The 17,087-nt window shown below is 53.7% G+C and overlaps 1 protein-coding gene across 5 annotated transcripts in view; it reads right to left on the bottom strand.

Moving 5' to 3' along the window:
• PLXNA4 (plexin A4) overlaps positions 1–15,427 on the bottom strand; it is a 446,965-nt gene extending 431,538 nt beyond the window's left edge. For 4 of the 5 annotated variants that reach the window (XM_068189378.1, XM_068189380.1, XM_068189381.1 and 1 more), the window contains exon 1: positions 14,294–14,343. The gene's annotated coding sequence lies outside the window, so the exon portion shown is untranslated. Of the gene's footprint in view, positions 1–14,293; positions 14,344–15,145 lie in introns of those variants that run through there. The other variant, XM_068189379.1, reaches the window with a different exon arrangement.
• Between the last annotated feature and the right edge of the window lie 1,660 nt (positions 15,428–17,087).

Raw genomic sequence — 17,087 nt, 5'->3', positions numbered from 1 at the left:
GGAATAGCTTTAAATTGAAAGAGGGCGGGTTTAGATTGGATATTTGGAAGAAATTCTTCCCTGTGATGGAGGTGAGGCCCTGGCAGAGGGCATCCAGAGCAGCTGTGGCTGCCCCATCCCTGGAGTGTCCAAGGCCAGGTTGGATGGAGCACAGAGCACCTTGGGCTAGTAGAAAGCATCCCTGAGGGCAGCTGGAAGTAGAATTTTAGGATCCCTTCCGACCCAAGCCATTCTGTGATGCTCTGAAGAAGCAGCAGCACACACAGCAGCTCCCAGGGCAGAGTGCCCCTTGCCAGGTCAGGGGCAGCCAACACCCCCAGGAGCACAGCACCAAAGCCCTGCAGCCAATCCATGGTCAGGGCCCAGCACCCCAAATCCTGCCCTGTCCTCTGCCTCTGGAGCAAACAGGGAACCCCCAGCAGCTGCCTGAGCAGGGAGCCCACAGCTCCCAGCTATGCCCCTGCCGGAGCGCTGAGATAAAAACCGCGGCAGCGCGCACAGGTGGAAAATTGCTATCACAACTCCGTGGGTTATTAATAACAAGATATTTCTCCTCTGGGGCCATCTGCATCCCACACACCCCCACAAATCCGGCTCTTTCCTCTTCCAGTTACAACAGTCAGGGCAGATAATTCCTTTTTTTCCTCTGCCTTCAAGCCACGCACGAAGGCAGAGCTCAACAGGCAGTTTCCTGCCCCAGACCATGCAGACAAACATTGTGCCAAGCCCCACGAACTCAGAACTGGGGTTTTCTTTCCACCAAGGTGCCAGAAATAATACAAATAAACTCTTCTTCTCTCCCTGGTTTTGTATCTACAGCTCCCACACATCACTACCAGCAGGGCTTTAAAACTAAAACAGACTGGGCCTACGTGGCTTGAATTTATCCTGGAAATTTATCTCTTCTTGCTGAAAGCTCTGTGTTTGCTTGATCTTCCTGCCTTCCAAGCCCTACAAGTGCCACATGTTGCACAGCTGGATTCCTGACAGAGAAAGAAAACAGGAGGGAAGAGAGAACAGATATTATATATATATACATGAATGCCATGGCCAAGGTTTTCAAAAGTCACCTGTGAACTTCAGCAAAGTGCCTTCAAATATCTCCGAGGGACCTGTACACAGGAGAGACAGAGCTCTTGAGCTTCCAAAAATCTGCTCTCCGCAGGTAGAAGCGGAAGGAAAAGGAAATGGGGCTCCAAAAGACTTGCTGCTCTAAAGATGCTCAAGACCTGCCCTTGCAGGAAAGGATTTGCAGCAAAAGCTGTGCCAGGGAAGGCTGGAGATAAGTCAGCCAGGAGAAAGAAGGACAGATCCATGTGGCACTGAGGGAAATGAGGAGAATTTTTTAGTTCTCAAACTCACTGGGGTCTGATTACTAAAATAATTATGTGTTTTCCCAGTTCCAGGAGAATTTGTTCACCTTGTAACAGGGGAATATCCCTGATGCCCCAAAAACATGGGCAAGCAACATAGTGTGACAAGCCAAGGGTAAAGCATGGAAAGCTAAGGGGAAGAAATCCTGTTCATCTTGAGCAGCACCTAAAAAATCCCAGCAAAGGAGAAAATGAAGAAAATGTTATTTCCTTTGAAATGGAGTACTGCACTCTGTAACAGGAGGGGAGGGGGAGAAATCAAACCCAAAGTGAACCAGAGATTCAGTTCATAAACACAGGAGAAGGTCAGCTTCCTCCTCACCAATAACTCTGTCCCAGAGGAGCCCAGCATGGCATTTGAGATAGGGCAGATATTTGATTCCTTCCTCTGCGTGGGGAGCCTGACACACACATCCTCCACCCCCAGCATTGCCACGGGCTGGGCTGGGCCCCTCTTGCAGCCACCCTGCCTCAGCAGCAGCAGGAACCAGGTTAAAATCTGCTCCTTGAGCTGAGGAAGGGATTATTTTTCCTGTGTTTGAGAAGAGGCAGTGGCTGTAAAACCTTCTGCCTGAGCCCAGCAACAGTGAGACCTTGGGAGAGGCTAATTATGGGGGGTGAAAGAAGTCACCCACTGGCAGAGAGCAGTGGAGGAGAGACAGGTGAGCACAACCCTGCACCTGGAGACCTTTTTGCTTTTTATAAATTAAAGCTGGTTCTGGTGCCTGTGTTCCCAGGGAGGGAGAAGAAAGGCAGGAGAGAAGACAACGACCAAGTGAAAACCACTGAGTGAAAAGGCTTCAAGTGATGCCCTGTGAAGGCTGACCTAGAGCAGAGGCTGGCAGAGTTAAAGAATAAAGCAGGGATTCATTGCAAGGATCTCCTCCATGGATCCACCTTGGGCAGCACCAGAGCCCAGCCAGGGCTGCACCCAAGATGAACCCAAATGGTCCCAAAATGCACGAGCGCTCCCGGGGGCTCTCACTGGGATCAGCTCTGCTCCATTGGCACGTTGGAGTTCATTGTCCCATTCCAGCTTTAGCCCATGCAGTCCCATCCTGCTTGTTTTTCTCTCCTCAGCCCACGGTGTTTGTGCTCCTGGGCCTGAGGTTTGGATCATTTGTCCTTGGTGCCCAGCTGGAGCAGGAATGGTTTTGTCTCCCTGCTCTGTGCAGAGAGCTCACCATCCCATAATATGAAGCCCAGACCCACACACAAAAGCAGCTCAGAATCTGAAAAATATAAAAGCTAAACCTGAGGCACCACAAGCATCTCACAGTCACTTTCCCAAACCCTTGTGCAAGTACTGGAGAAGCCTCAGACTTGTCCTCCCACACGAATACCCAGGAGCAGGGGAGCAGAGCAGGGGAGCAGCCTGAGTGGCCAGCAGGGCTGTTAGTGGGGGAAACGTGGCTCAAAGAACCCTGTGCATCAACCAGCAGGCGGCAGGGAGACGCCTGCACGTGTCCAGGCACAGCCAAGGACTGGAAAGCAGAAAAGCGGATTGTCATGGAGCTCCAATCTGCCTGGGATCTCCTCCAGGCTTGTGGCACCTCATGCTGCCCCACTTGAGTGCTCGTGGCCAGGGTCCAGCTGAGCCACTGGGAAGGATGGGAATTGCTGCACGATCATCCCCTACCTCTGAGAGCCCCTCAGAGTCTCCTTTGCCACCAGCAGGGCCTGGACCAGCACCTTCTGAAAAGCATTGAGGCAGCCAAGCTCAACTGGAGCACATTCCCAGACACAAAGGTTTGTCCAAATTTGCACTATTTATTCCCAGTTCTGTGGTGGAGGAAAACCTCAAACTCTTTTCTTTCTTCCCTCTCCGCCCTACAAGCTGGAAAACATCTCTCTGCCACCAGCATCTGATCAAGGGATGCTGGAGAAAAAAGGAAAACTGTTTGGTTTTTTGGGTTTTTTGGGGTTTTTTTTGTTTTTTTTTTGTCTAAATCCCTCCTAACTCCAACTATTGCAACAAGGTTGCTCTTCCTTCTCCAAAAATCTGGACCTGCAAAACCTTTCCTGAACTGTGAGGGAAAATTGGCAGTGATCTGTGAAAAGTGCAGGGTGAACAGATTGGCATTTCCAAAGCATGTGTAGTTTGCATTTGTGTGTAGCAATGTGCATATAAATGTGTATTTTTATGTATATGTATAAAACATACACACACACACACATATATCTATATATATGGATGCATGGAGTTGTATTTAGGGAAAAAGGCACCACAACTTCCAGCAAAAGATAATGAGAGAGCTGGGAACGTGCAGGCAGCATGATGCAACTCCAATCCCTTCCTCACACTGCAGGACAATCAAGGCTTCTTCTCTGAAATGAATGCAGAAAAGGGCCCAAGCAGCTGGGGAAGGGGTGATGCTTGTGAGAAATGGGCTTTTTTTGTGGCTCATGCATTGCAAAGTGTGTGTGTGTGATGAGTCAAAGTCTGAGGGCTGCCTTGTGTCAGCCATTGACTGTGCCAATGACAGCAGCTCCCGGCAGCCTTTAATAACACCACTTACAGACTCTGGAGCAGGGGGAGGCAGCAAAAGGGGGGAGGAGAGAGCTTCCCTCGCAGGCTGGTGCACAAAGCGTCCCCAGGCTCGCCAAAATGTGTCACAAGAACCCGTTGATGGCTCCATAATTGCAGCCCACGCTGCAATGTGCTGTTCTAAGAGGCAGCAGAGAGCACAGCCAGGAGAGCAACTTTGGGTACACGGGGGTGAAGCACGGCCAGGAGGACATGGGGACACGGGGACACGCTGGGTTCAGGTAGGAATGGGCTGGGTGGTGGCTTAGGGGCTGATCCCAATCACATTTCCCAGTGCAGCAAGGCACCTCCATGTGTTCACATACTGGGAAGCAACCAGGAGAGCAGAAATTCCACGCAGAACAGGTGAAACAGGGAGAAATATCTGCAGAACACATCTGGAATATGCAAGTCCTGCTGCCCACCTTGGTTCTCCAGTGTGAAGGGGAGAAATAAGTCCCTGCCAGGTCTCACGGATGCTGGGGAGCTCCTGGAAGGCTGGTGAAGATGCTAAAAATCCTCAGCTTAGTCCAGATTTGGAAAGCTTTGGGAAGAGCTTCAGGAGCTCATCGTGTCCTGATTATTTACTTCTCCAAGCTAAGGAGAGACCTACTTCACACACCGCCTCCTGGAGAGGCGGAAAAATCAGGCATGTAAAATAAGAAGGAAATGGAAATCGACTTGATAGCTCCTTCCCCTTCCTAATGGGGAATACTTACCTAATTAGGCCTGCTTGCTGTTTCCTCCCCTCGCTTTCTTTGAGACATTATGCAGAGAGAAATTTGTCCTAAAAGTCGGTGCTTTCATTCAGAGGCATCCCCTTGAATGTTTGCCTTGCTGAGGCAGGCGAGGGCAGCAACTCCATCATAAAGGAGGGGGGAAAATCCCTCCTGAGTGGCTCTAAGGGGTGCTGGTTTAAGTACCCAGCTCCTGCCATGGCTCACCTGCCTCTCCTCCCTTTCCATCGCTCACCCGGGCAGAGGGTGCAGCTCCAAGGTGCCTCCTGTCCTTGCCTAGCCCAGGTGAGTAGCTCCTGATCTCTGGGAGTGACCTTGGAGACCAGGAAGAGAAAGCCAGAGGATGCAAAGGTGGCCAAAATGACTCCACCCTCAGCGGGCTTTTGGAGACAAACCTGAGACTGCATGGTCTCAGGGCTGGTGGGGTCCACAAGGACTCCCAAATCAGCCCCAAATCCATTCCACCACTTGGATGACCTCTCCAAAACACATATCCAAGCAGATGGTACAGCTCAGAGTGGGAAAAAAGGGGTGCTAGAAGCAAAACCCAAACCCTCCAGACCCACACGGACAAGGGTGACCCAACCAGGACACAGCCAGCCCCCCTCCTTTCAGAGAGACCCCACTCTGGTGGCCTCTGGTGGCCTCCCCTCACCAGGAGAAGGGGTTGGCACATGCAGGATGTGCAGGAGCACCTCCCACCCCACAGGATGCTCCCAACCATCCCTACAACAGAGCCAGGCTGGATGTGACCCTACACGAGGGGTTACAGGGGTCTCCATTCACCCCTAGACCCCACACTGGATCCCTTTATCCCTTCCTCCATTTCCATCCCACACTTTCCAGGAAGGCCTCCCCATCCCCCTCAGCCCTGCTCCTTCACCCCAGGAATTTTCTTCTCTTCCCTGCAGGGAGCAGAGCTTCCAAGAAGGAGAATGCAAAGCCCAAAGGGAATGACTTCAAGCACTGAGACGGCTCTGCAAAGGAAGGTGTTTTATTCCTGCCTGAGGGGGTGCTTTAAAGAACTTCCTTTTGTTTCCTCAAAGGTGGAGACCTGGAGGGATTCAGGGAACACACCCTGCAAGCAGCAGAGATTTCCCCAAGCCCAGCTCTCTGCCTACCCAGCATCCTGCACTGGTCCAGCCATTCCTGCATCCCTCCCCACCCCATCTCCCAGGGGAGCACCTGCAGCTGAACTCAGCCCTGCACCTGCAGCACCTGTGCAGGGTGTGAGAGGAGGGGCTGAGCCCCCCCCCCCCCTGCAGCTGCTCCAACCAGCCCTGAAACTTCATCTCCCAGTTGTTAATTCAGCATCCAAAAAGCTGTGTTGTTTTCCTTTTTCCTTTTTTTTTTTTTTCCCACTAGGCAATTTCCAGGGAACAAGAAAGAACTGCACAGCTAATCCCTGCTGCAAGCCAAGCCAAGCCAAGCCCTCCCCTGCCCCAGCCAGAGAGGGAAAGCAGCCCCACTCCTCCCAGTGCCCCTGGACATCCCTCCATCCTCCCACAGCCTCCTGTCCCCACCGAGCCACCCCTCTGCAGCCACTGCAGCATCCTCAAGGCTGCCAGGGTGTGAAGGTCAGCAGGAGGGAAGCAGGGAGGTTTCCTTGAAGAGCCCCCTGTGCTGCACTGCCAGCTTCCAGGGGAAGCTGTGAATCCAGTGGTTGCAGGCAGAAGACCCCTTTGCAACCCTCTTGCACCTCCTGAGCATTCCCAAAACCAATGGATGTGCTGGATAAACGGGGTCCGGGCAGGTCCCTGCTGCAGAGGAAACCTGCTCCTACCCCCTGAACCCATTCCTGGGGAGCAAGACCCCCAGAAGCAGGTTCTAGCCCACCCATGGACACTGGAAAGTGATGGTGAGGGCAGGCAGAGCCATGCCCTGAGCAGGGCTTGCTCTGCTTGGCCCCTTGCAGCCCTGGAGGGGTGCCCAGCTCCAGGGGGGCTCAGCAGAGCACGGGAGCATCAGAGGAGCTTCCCTGCCTCCCAGCACAGAGGGCTGGGCTTGCAGACAGGGAGGGACTCCAGCAAACAACGAGGAGCAGCAGAGGCAGAGATAAGAGCAGGTATTTAGCGGGCAGTGCCTACGAGGTGCTGTGAATGCAGCATTTGTGCTGGATGAAGAGTCATTGTCACAGAACTTGATGCCAGCCCTGCGCCCCGAATGGTGACACGCGATTTCCAGTTTGGAGATGGGTAAGCTCATTAGAATGAAACGTTTCGCTCAAATCCCCCTCCAAAGGAGGGATCTGACAAGGGAAGGGACCTGTGACGGGAACAAACTGGGGGATTTGTTTAACCAGATCAGCCCGCTGGGCCAGCACAGCACGGTTCCCTGCCTCCAGCGTGGATAAACCTGGATTCTTGGGAAGCTTAACCCCCCCATCCCACATGGACAGGGTGGGCAGTGTCCCACACCCAGCATTGGGGTCCGCTGGGCACAGCCCTGCTTTTAAGGGATGAAAAGAAGCACCTTTCAATAATAAATAATAATGCTAAATATGTGTTTCTATAGCAACTCATCACCATAGCAGCTCGGCGCAGGAGGAGAACTCAGAGCTCATCCCGCCGTCTTCAGGGTGAGGAGGCAGCTGCCCTCCCAGAGGTGGCTTCAGTGGTGGCACAGATGGACTTAAAGCAAGAAGTCCCCCTCCAGGTTGTCCCTGAGCACTGCCCTCCCTGGGGAAGCTGTGTGGACAATCTGGAGAGGAGCAGTCAGGGATCCAAGGGGTGACTGGGGTATGGAGACTCAAAAGCGCCAGGTACTGATGTCACTGCAATCCCCCAAATCACTTCTGGGATCCAAGGAGGGATGGGGGTAGGAAGTCTCAAAAGCACCGTGTATCGAGGTCATTGCAACCACCCCAAATCACTCCTGGGATCCAGGGGGGCTGGTAGGAAAGGAGGCTGTGACAGGGGACAGCCCCACTGTCCAGCCAGGAGGACACCGTGAAAGGGAGAGTGCAAAGGGTGAGGCACAACCAAAAGGAGGAAACGCCCAAAATTATCCATACAAATACCAACCCCTCAACACTTACACATCTCAGAACAGCTTAAAAACTCCACGTGTTGCTCTGCCTTTAGCAAGACCCAGAAATTTGCACCGAAACCCTGACAAATAGAAGGAGTTTCCCAAAACAGCCCAAAAACTCCTTTTTTCTAAGGCACACGTGCACACCCTAGTTTGGCTGTGTGTTTTTCTTTTCTGGAGTGTCCATTAAAGAAAAATCCCAGCTTTTGATTGGCTCCACAATTGGTGTGGTTGTATTCCAGGGCTGTGGGGGCAGAGCCTTTGCCTTGAATATAGAACCTCCTGTTCCTCAGCACCTCTGAAAGCCAGAAGAAGGTGGCACTGCCCACAGGTGGGACAGTGCCCATTATCCATGGGCATGATGCCATTCCCCAGGCTGGTGAGTGAGTTCCCAACAAAGCCCCCACCCGGTTTTACTCCCTTCACAAAAAGTGAGTCATTTTTAAAGGTCATTAGAGCAAAGCAAGCATTAGGCGGTGGCTGAAGGGACAGTCACTTCTAGGAGAGTTCCCCCACTTGATAAATGGGGAGACAAGAAGCCAAGGAACCCACTGAGAGCCGTGGGACAGCTCTCCATCAAATCCAAGTCTCCCTCTGGCAGCCCAGGGTAAGTTTCCCTAAAGTAAAATGAAGCTGTGTAGCACACCAAGCACTTGCTATTCCATCAATAGGCAATTGTAACAGGATACACCTCCTTAGTCTCTAAATGAGTTTTCTTTCCAGCACTACATTATAGACAAATCCCCTGTCACAAAAAACAAATAAATCCCTTTTCACAATCAAATATGCTCTAACCAAGTCAAACAGGGCCACAGGCACGTGCAGCGAATCCACAAAGCTTCTCCCAACTTCCCAGCGTGACCGTCCTCCCTTCAGGTGGGGAAAGAGGTGGAAAGGAGAGGAAAGAAAGAACATTTGATAGGCGAAACAAAGTGGCAATTTCCCAGTTCAGCTGGGAATCGATGGGTGGGCTCCTCCTGTTCCTGCTCCGCAGGGGCTGAGCTCTCGCTGCAGAACCCAGACTGACACAACACCAGAGCTTGACTTACTGGTGCTTCATCCCGGCAAGGTATTTTTAATTTAAACCTTGTCACTGCTGAGGATGAAGCCATCCAGGATGTAATTTACTGCTAATTCATCCTCCTGATCCCTATAACTCTAAGATCAAGTCACCAAACAGCGGAATGCCCGGACAGTCCCCAGCGAGGCTCGACCTGAATGAGCATCAGGAGGCTGCTGGCAGCAAGTGCCAGTTCCCCATGCAGAAAAAAAGCAAATATATAAATATTAACCATTTACAGGTGGTCACCAGTCCAGCATCACCTCACTGTTTCCCAGAAAAACACTAATGGGAATCAAACATCTTCAGCAGCCTTACCTTTCCTCCCTTTTGGAGCGTTTTAAGCTCCAGGAGAAATAACACAGAGGTTGTGGAGCCTTGTTTACAAACATTTACGTGCATTTGGCTGTGAGAGTTCACCAAGGATCAAGATTTATCCCTCTGGCCCTTGCAGGAGAGTAGAGAAGGGGGAAGTGTGTGGGTATAGATCAGGCAAATGCCTGTAGTGGAAAGCTAACCTGTATTATCTGCGTTAGAGCCACACATTCATCCTGGCAAATTCAAGTGCCAGTCAAATCCCATAAATTTATTGCCAATGGATGGGTGGGAAAGCCCCAGCAGATCAGTGTGTGGATAATAGAGATGGAAAGAAACTCAGAGATCAGGCATGAAAAGCAGGAGAATCAGAGGTGCAACATCTCCCTTTTGGGTCACAAGTGCAAGTCCTGCCACGCTCAGCAGGACTTTTTATTTATCCCTATGAAAAAGAAGCCTGGGAATCTCAGCCACTTGACTTTTGAGTCTGGATTTCTGCTTCACTGCATGAAGCATTTAAAAAACGTTTTTTTAAAGAGGGGAAAACCCTCTCAGCAGCAAAGTCTGGAGTAAAAGCAAGTGACAGAGTCTGCAAATGATCTCTCTCTCTCTCTAGTGATTCCAGGTGAGGTCACAGCTACCTGCTGAAGAGGAAGCAGAATGGGATGGGGGTTTGAACCCAGTCACTGCTCTCCCCCAGGTCTCCAGTTCTGAGAAGATTGTGTCTTCTACAAACATTAGTATTTGAGGTAGCGAGAGCTGGGAACATTGTATTTCAGCAAAAATGTTGGCTTCCTCCATGGCTCCAGGAATCCCCTCGGAAGGAAGCATGTCCCTGGCAGTGTTCACATCAGCTGGAGGGTACAGGTGTCTAAAATGAAGAATGAATGAATGGTCATTGGGTTTTCAAACCACTGTTCAGGGCCTTCAGAGCATCTCTAAGGGCTCACAGAGGGGTTTTTACCAAGGAAAGGGTTCAGGACAGGTGCCACATGACACTGGGTGCTCTGGCAGGAGATGCAGAGTTGGCACCTATTACCTGAGTGGCTGCTCAGCCCCTTCACGACGAGGCAAACTAACAGAGCTCATGCACCAACAAAAATACCCAGACTATTCTTTGGGATGAGTCAAAGAAACCCCAAGGGAGAATGCCAGATACAGAAAATCACCACACAGGCTGTAGGGAACTCAGCACGTCATTTTTGCAATGATGTCTCCATTCCCAAAGGTGATTAAAAACGTTTTGCACCAAATTTTAAAGGCACTGGGACTGAGGTCCACGAAAGCACAGCTGCTCCCAGGCCAATTCCCTAACCCAAAATGTTTGGTTGTCTCTGCCCATGGCAAGGTATTGGAACTAGAAAATCTTTAAAGTCCCTTCCAACACAAACTGTTCTGTAATTCCACGATTCTATGATACTTCCTCACTTCAAAACACCCATTTGCCATTTTAACTGGGAAAAATTCAATCCTGAAAATGACCTGTTCTGTCCAAGGGCTGCTCTTGGCTATTGAAGCACAGGCTGGAGGGCAGGGCACCACTCCCTGCTCTCATCACTGAGTCCCACTTGGGGCTCGGTTTGCACTTCAGGCTGGTGAGTGAAAATTCCTCATCAATAAATGTGGACTGAGCTGTTTGCCTCTCTGTGCCTCAGTTTCCCAATCCATACCACAGGAACTGAGTGAGTGGTTACATTTTAAAACCCCGTGCCTCCGTTTCCCGATCCACACCACGGGAATGGAGTAAATGGTTGTGTTTTAAAACCATTCAGAGCCTGAGTGAAAAACATGTGGGCAGCACTACGTAATTTTTTTTCTTCTTCTTCTTTTTTCTTTTTGTCACAGGCTCCTTGAGAGCTCAAAGCTGAGGGACATAAAGCACTTTTCACAGGAAGACAGTCACGCAGGGAAGCACGCTCATCACTGATGCCCTGCAGAAAGGCAGTGGGCTGCCCAGACTCTCTGCACAGACGGGAAGTCTCGTTGCCTTGGGCGCCTGGAGCGCTGCTGTCCCTTCCCTGAGTCTCGCGAGCCAGAAGGAAGGAGCAAGAAAGAGCCCTCTGAAGCCTTTCAGAGAGCCAGAAAGGTTCCCCAGATGCTTTTTGTTAGAGCATGAAGCAGTTTGAGGGCTTTGCTAGCGGGAACTGTCACAGCCCAAAACGCATCCCTGGGTGGGGAGGGGGATTCATGGGCAGGACATGAGACTTTGGAGTCTCAGCTATGCGGGACCCCACTTTAGAGGTGTTATAAATAATAAATAGATCAAGAGGAGCCAAATGATTCCCAGGACAGCACGCCATCCCGCTCCAAAACATATGCGGGCAGTGCCAAGCCCCAAACTCTGGCACTGCTAACTCCAAAACTCAGCAGCCGCACCTCTGACACCCTCCGCTGGGTCAGATCCCAGCGTGGAGCCCACAGTGCCAGCATCCTTCTCAGCTTTGCAGGAAGCTGCTCGGGGTTCCCCTCCTAACAAGAAACTGATTCCCACACGGCGTTAACCCTCAGCACACCCGGAGCATCGTAAGATCTTGCCAGGCTCTTCACACGAATCCAGCCCCGGCACGGCGAGAGGCAGCTCGGTTTTACTGCAACCCCTCGGCATCGGGAGGCAGAGACAAAGCGGTTCAGTAAAAGGAAAAAGATGCAACACAAAAGGGGCGCCGGCATCTCTCCTCCCCCTCCTCAGCCTGCGAAAGTAGAGGAATTGATATGAAAGCGGCTCCGGCAAGCCAGAGCCCCCCGGGATGGGGCTGCCACAGACGGCTCCTGCCTCGCCGGCAGCGCAGCTCCGCGGCTCTCCTGCCTCTGCTCAGCCCTTCGCTTTGCCTCACCCACCGGCTGGCGAGCACCAGGCTCTCTGCGCTGCAGGGAGGGATGCTGCCAGGTGAATCCGCTGAGGAAAAGCTCAAATATTGCCTCTCCCTGCGGAGAAGTTCAGCATCTCCCTTTGGGTTTGCAGCGTCCCTCCCCAGCCGGGCTGCGCGCACAGCACATTTGACACCAGCCCTCGGTGCCTGCGAGGCAGTTACGATCATCAAGCAAATGCTTGCCTACAGCACCGTGACTGATCATCAGCCCGGCTTCTAAAACACCGTCTTGGACATAAACATCACTTAGATCATGCGGCTGTCATTTATTTCGCGTGGTATCCATACCGCCGAGCGCCACACATTTAGGATGGGACAGAGAGAGAAGAAGCCTTGGAGTGGTCCTTTCGGAAAGGAGACACCCCCATGGGGGGTGGGTCTGGGCAGAGGAGGGGAGAAAAGCCCCAGGTTTTCGTGCCGGGGCTGGGGTTGCGTGTTTAAACCTGGCTGCACACGCGAAGCACACACACACACATCTGTTGCACCGCTTGAAGCCCGGCTTAGCGAAGGATCCCACACACACAAACAAACAAACAAACAAACACGCACTTCCCCAGGCAAAAAAAAAAAAAAAAAAAAAAAAAAAAAAAAAAAAAAAAAACACCAAAAACCCAAAACCCACAACCAAAACCACAAGGAAAACGCTGCTCGCATCCCCTGCACCTCCAGCCAGAGGCTTAGGAAGCACCTAATCCCACGCTGGGAGGCACACGCCGTAATTAAAACCACAGAGACGCCAAAGCCCGTGCCCCCCGTGCCCCGCTGGTCCTGCCCGCTCGCGCATTTCTACAAACAGCACCCGGGTGAAGCAGAGGGCTGGTAAAGAAATGAGTTAGCACGCTTTCCGCCCTCCGAAATATTAGTGCACACTCAAGATAAGTCCCTAGAAGGCTGCGAGCAGTTTGCATCGGCTGTAAAAATCTCCTGGCACCGTCATTGTTCGCAGGGAACGAGAGCATCCCCCGGCAGTCTCGGGGGTCCCGAGACTCTGCACCACTCATCCCCACGACTCGGGGAGCGCCAGACTCCCCTCGTTTTTCCCAAAACCTCTGTTGCCAGGCATCGCCTCCCGGCAGCGGAGGGAAGCCGTGGACAATCAGGTGCGCTTCCAGCGAGCTCTCCCGCACGGCTGCCCGGCGGCAGGGCTGCGAAGCAGCGCGGGGTGTGGAAGTTTTTCGGGAGAGGTGCGGAGCCACACGCGTTCCACCGGGTCCTTCCCACCAGGGCGAGCCCTGCGGGTCCTACCCCCGCATCCAGCACGGCGAACGCCGCATCCCTTGGCGGCACGGGGAGCAGATGGAGCCCCGGGAGGAGGATTTCCTCCGGGCTGGGGATGGAGCAGCCACTACAAACCCAAACAGCCCTGCTGGGGCTGAGCAAGCGGGTTTGTTTGTCTGCGAGGAACTCAGCTGCTGCCGGAGTATCAGATTTCCACAAAAACAACGTGGATTTCCACCAAAACAACGCGCGGCTCGGTGTCTAGATCACTTCTCCCGGTCTACATAATTTAAAGGCATATGTGTGATAAACGCAGAGCATCAATACGCAGGTTTCGGTTGCAGCACACACATGCACCGAGGGAAAGGAGGGAGGTTCAGCGGCGCTGACTCCGCAGCCGGGATTTGGGCAGGAAAACTCTCCGGCACCTTGCAGGAAGGGAAGAGATGGGGGTCTGCCCTTCCCTCTTAAGTGTTCACCACCGGGGCTGGCCCCTGTCCCCATCCATCGGTCACCCGGGAGGTGTTATCCTCCCCGGGAATAGGGCTCTGCCTCCAGCCCCGTCCAGCTGCAACCTCACCGGGAGCAGGAAAAGTTTGCAAATGCCTCCAGCCCCTCGCCCGAGGAGAGCTCTGGAGCGTCGCAGGGGGAAAATACCCCCCGAGGGGAGGAAAATCTGCAGCCGGGGGATGCCGAGGGTGATGAGGGACGGGCTGAGCCGCTGGAGCCGCTACCTCCGCGGAGAAAAGTTGAGCCTTGTGCATGGGGAAAAAGCCATCGGGGACCCGGGAAAGGAGGACACCGGCCACCGCGTCCCCTCCGCGCTGGGGATGTGGAGAAGGGGAGCTCCCCGCCGCGGACCCCCGCCCGGCATCCTCCCAAGCCGGGCCGGGAGGGGCGGAGGGGCCGTGCCCGAAGCCCCCGGCTCAGCCCGCTGTCCGCGGGGGTCCCTGCCCTCCATCCCAGACCCCCTTCCCGGGACCCGGGGGTGGGGAGCAGCGGCGGGGGCGCCTCCCAGCGCCCCCCCACCCCTCCACTGCCGCCAGGTGTGGAGGGCAGGTACCGCTGCAGCCCCGCCAGCCCTCCCGGGGCATCCTCCGGGGCATCCTCCGGGGCATCCTCCCGCAGCCCCCGCTGCCCGGGCGGGGCGGGGGGCTCCTTACCTGGGAACGCTCTTCGCTTGCTTTGGGTGGGTTTTGGTGTAAATATATATTTATAATATTTCTCTCCTCTCCTTTCCCCCCACTTCAGTCTTCAGAGCAGGCGCCGCATTGACACTGCAGATGGTCTCTGTGTGCGTGTGTGTGTGTGTGCGCGTGTGTGTCTCTCTCCAATCCCAAATACTCCACGGAGGCGGAACACGGAGCCCCTCTCTCTGCACTGGGCAAACCGTGTCTGGCTCGCCCAGAGCCGGGGGGGGGGGGAAATGGGGGGGGGGGGGGGGGCAAAAGCAGCTCCAGTTTTCACTCCCTCCCCAAATCACCCCTTCCCTCCCCTCCCTCCCTCCCCCAGCCCTTCCCCCCCCCCCGCCTCTAAATCAGCCAGGAGTGGGGGGAGCCGGGCAGCGGAGCTGCAGGCGGGGTGCAGGCAGGGGATGCGGGCAGGGGATGCGCTACGGGGCCATGCCCGGCTCCGCGGCCTCCCGCCCGCCGGGGAGGGCTCGCACTGCGGCTGTCTCGCCAGCCAGCCCTTCCTCCCCAGCCCTCTTCTCCAATGGTGGCTGCGGAGCCGGCTTGGACACCCAGGCTCTTTTGCAAACACAGGCACACGCAAAGGCACACACCCCTTTCCGAAAAAAAAAATAAATAAAAATAAAATAAAATAGGCGGAGAGGTGTAGAAGTGCTGTAGTAACAGCAGCCCAATGCACGGGGGAGGGATAATAAAAATATAATTAATAAAAAATTGAAGCGATAATAAAAATCCCTTTCTATCCTTTTTCTCTTTCTTTCCTATTTTTTTTTTAGCTTTGCAGAGAGAGTGGCCGGTTGCTCCTCCTTTCCCCAGCCCACCCACCTCCGGGAGAGGGGAGAAGGCGGAGGAGCGCAGGTTGTCTCTGGAGGGGCTCCCCCAAGTCGCTTTTCGTCGTCCTAAAGTTTGTAGGGGATGAGGAAAGGGATGGGGACAGGGAGGGGAGCGGGGCCGCCTCCCGGGGCTGCCGGCGCCGCCGCCGCTCTCCCACGGCTGCAACTCCGGCTGCCTGGATTCCTCCTCCTCCGGTGCCTTCCCTCGCTCCTACTCACTACTGACACCTAGGATCTCCAGCCTGATTGGGCTAATTGGGAAACGTCTCTGCCATCCCCCCACCCCCCCCCCCCAAAAAAAAAAAAAAAAAAAAAAAAAGGAATAAAACCCAAAACCCACTTACGGAACCAACCGCATCTCGCTGCCTGCCCCCATCTGCTCCTCAGAAGAGCCTTTCCCGGCTTTAGCTGGCATCTCCCTTCCCTTTTCCCTGCCTTCCCTTCCCTCTCCGGGCTGTGCCCCGCTGCTCTCCTCCGGCTTGGACCCAGCGAGGAGGGGAGCGGATCAGAGCGGGCGTGGGGAGGCTCAGGGGAAGATCAATCTCCCAGCCCGGGTGAGCAGTAATCCCGGAGAGCGGCTGCGAGCTGCTCCCCTGGCCCGGGCTCCCTTTAATTCCCGGCAGCCGCAGGAATAAAGGTATTTTTTAGAAGCTGTTGGTGCTGCCTGCCTGAGTTTGGTGTCCCCCAGGCTGCCGGGCGGCAGACCCCACCCCAAAAGTTCATTCCGTGAGTGAGAGCCGCACTCCTCCCTGCAGGTGATGCCAGAGCCAGCCCCGGGGCAGGCAGCAGGTGGTGGGAAGGGCAGGGATGCTCTCAGGGTGTTGATAGCAACAGGGCTGCTCCCCAGGGAGCCCCGATTCCCTGAGGATGGGCGCCTCACCAAGGTCTGAAGAAGAGGAGAAGCAGCTGCGGGAGATCTCCTCTGCTTCCAGGGGGGTTGGCCATGCTCAGGCCGGGGAGAAAACTCTGCAAGTGACCCTGCAGCTTCCCCTTCCCCAGCAGAAGGCAAAGGCAACTGGCAGGGATGCAGGGGGTGCCTGGGAAAGGGTGTCCCAGCACCCACGGCAATCCATACCCGAGATCAGAGGCAGGAATTGCCTCTCCAGGGGTTGTGCAGCACCACACACAGCAGGACTCCCCCTCCTCCCCACAGCCTCCACCATTGGCAGAAAATCAGGCTTAATCCGAGCTTAGTATTTTTAATTATCTTAAATTTATGCCACAAAGCACGGGGGCCGGGGGCTGTCTATTTGCATCCTCCAAGCTATTTATTTAGAAACAATATCATGTTTTCCTTAAAACAAGTTTTATCTCCCCGGCGCGTGCCTGTGAGCGCGCCTGTGTGTGTGTTTTGCCTGAGCTCCGGTTTACATTTCCTGATGGATGCATGGGGATTCAGAGCCCTTTTTTTTTTTTTTTCTTAAGGTGCTGCATAAAATGTATTTATTATTCTTTATCTCCTACCTCTCGCAAGGAGTCATTTGTTTTCATTCAGAGAAATGAATACGATGTGAAGCCTGAAGAGTAATAACACAGCGAAATGACAACGGAGGAGCGAGACAGGAATCTGAGAGATACAATGGCAGGTTAGTAACCTCTAAAGATCACTGCTGCTCTGAGTGCTACAGTATTATTGAGTGTCCAGTCTGGCTCGCAGCTCCATTTAATAAAAACATACGAAAACCTCAAGGAAATTCGGTCTCGCGTTTAAAACCTGTTCCGCTGAACACGGATAATCTGGATATGCCCAGATTACTTCCCACTAGCTGGTGGGGAGGAAGAAATTAATACCAGTTCTTTCTGCTTCTTAAGACAATGGCACGAGTCAATAGATCCCCGTGCTGTGTGGGTCCATGAAGCAGTGAGTGACAAACGAGACTTTATTTATAGGCCTTTTCATGAACCGGGCAGCGGGGGCGGAAAAGGGTTAGGGC

The sequence above is a fragment of the Anomalospiza imberbis genome, chromosome 5 (assembly GCF_031753505.1).
Source record: "Anomalospiza imberbis isolate Cuckoo-Finch-1a 21T00152 chromosome 5, ASM3175350v1, whole genome shotgun sequence".
Lineage (NCBI taxonomy): Eukaryota > Metazoa > Chordata > Aves > Passeriformes > Viduidae > Anomalospiza > Anomalospiza imberbis.
The sequence above is the reverse complement of the archived record's forward strand: the minus strand, read 5'-3'. Positions and strand labels throughout refer to the sequence as shown.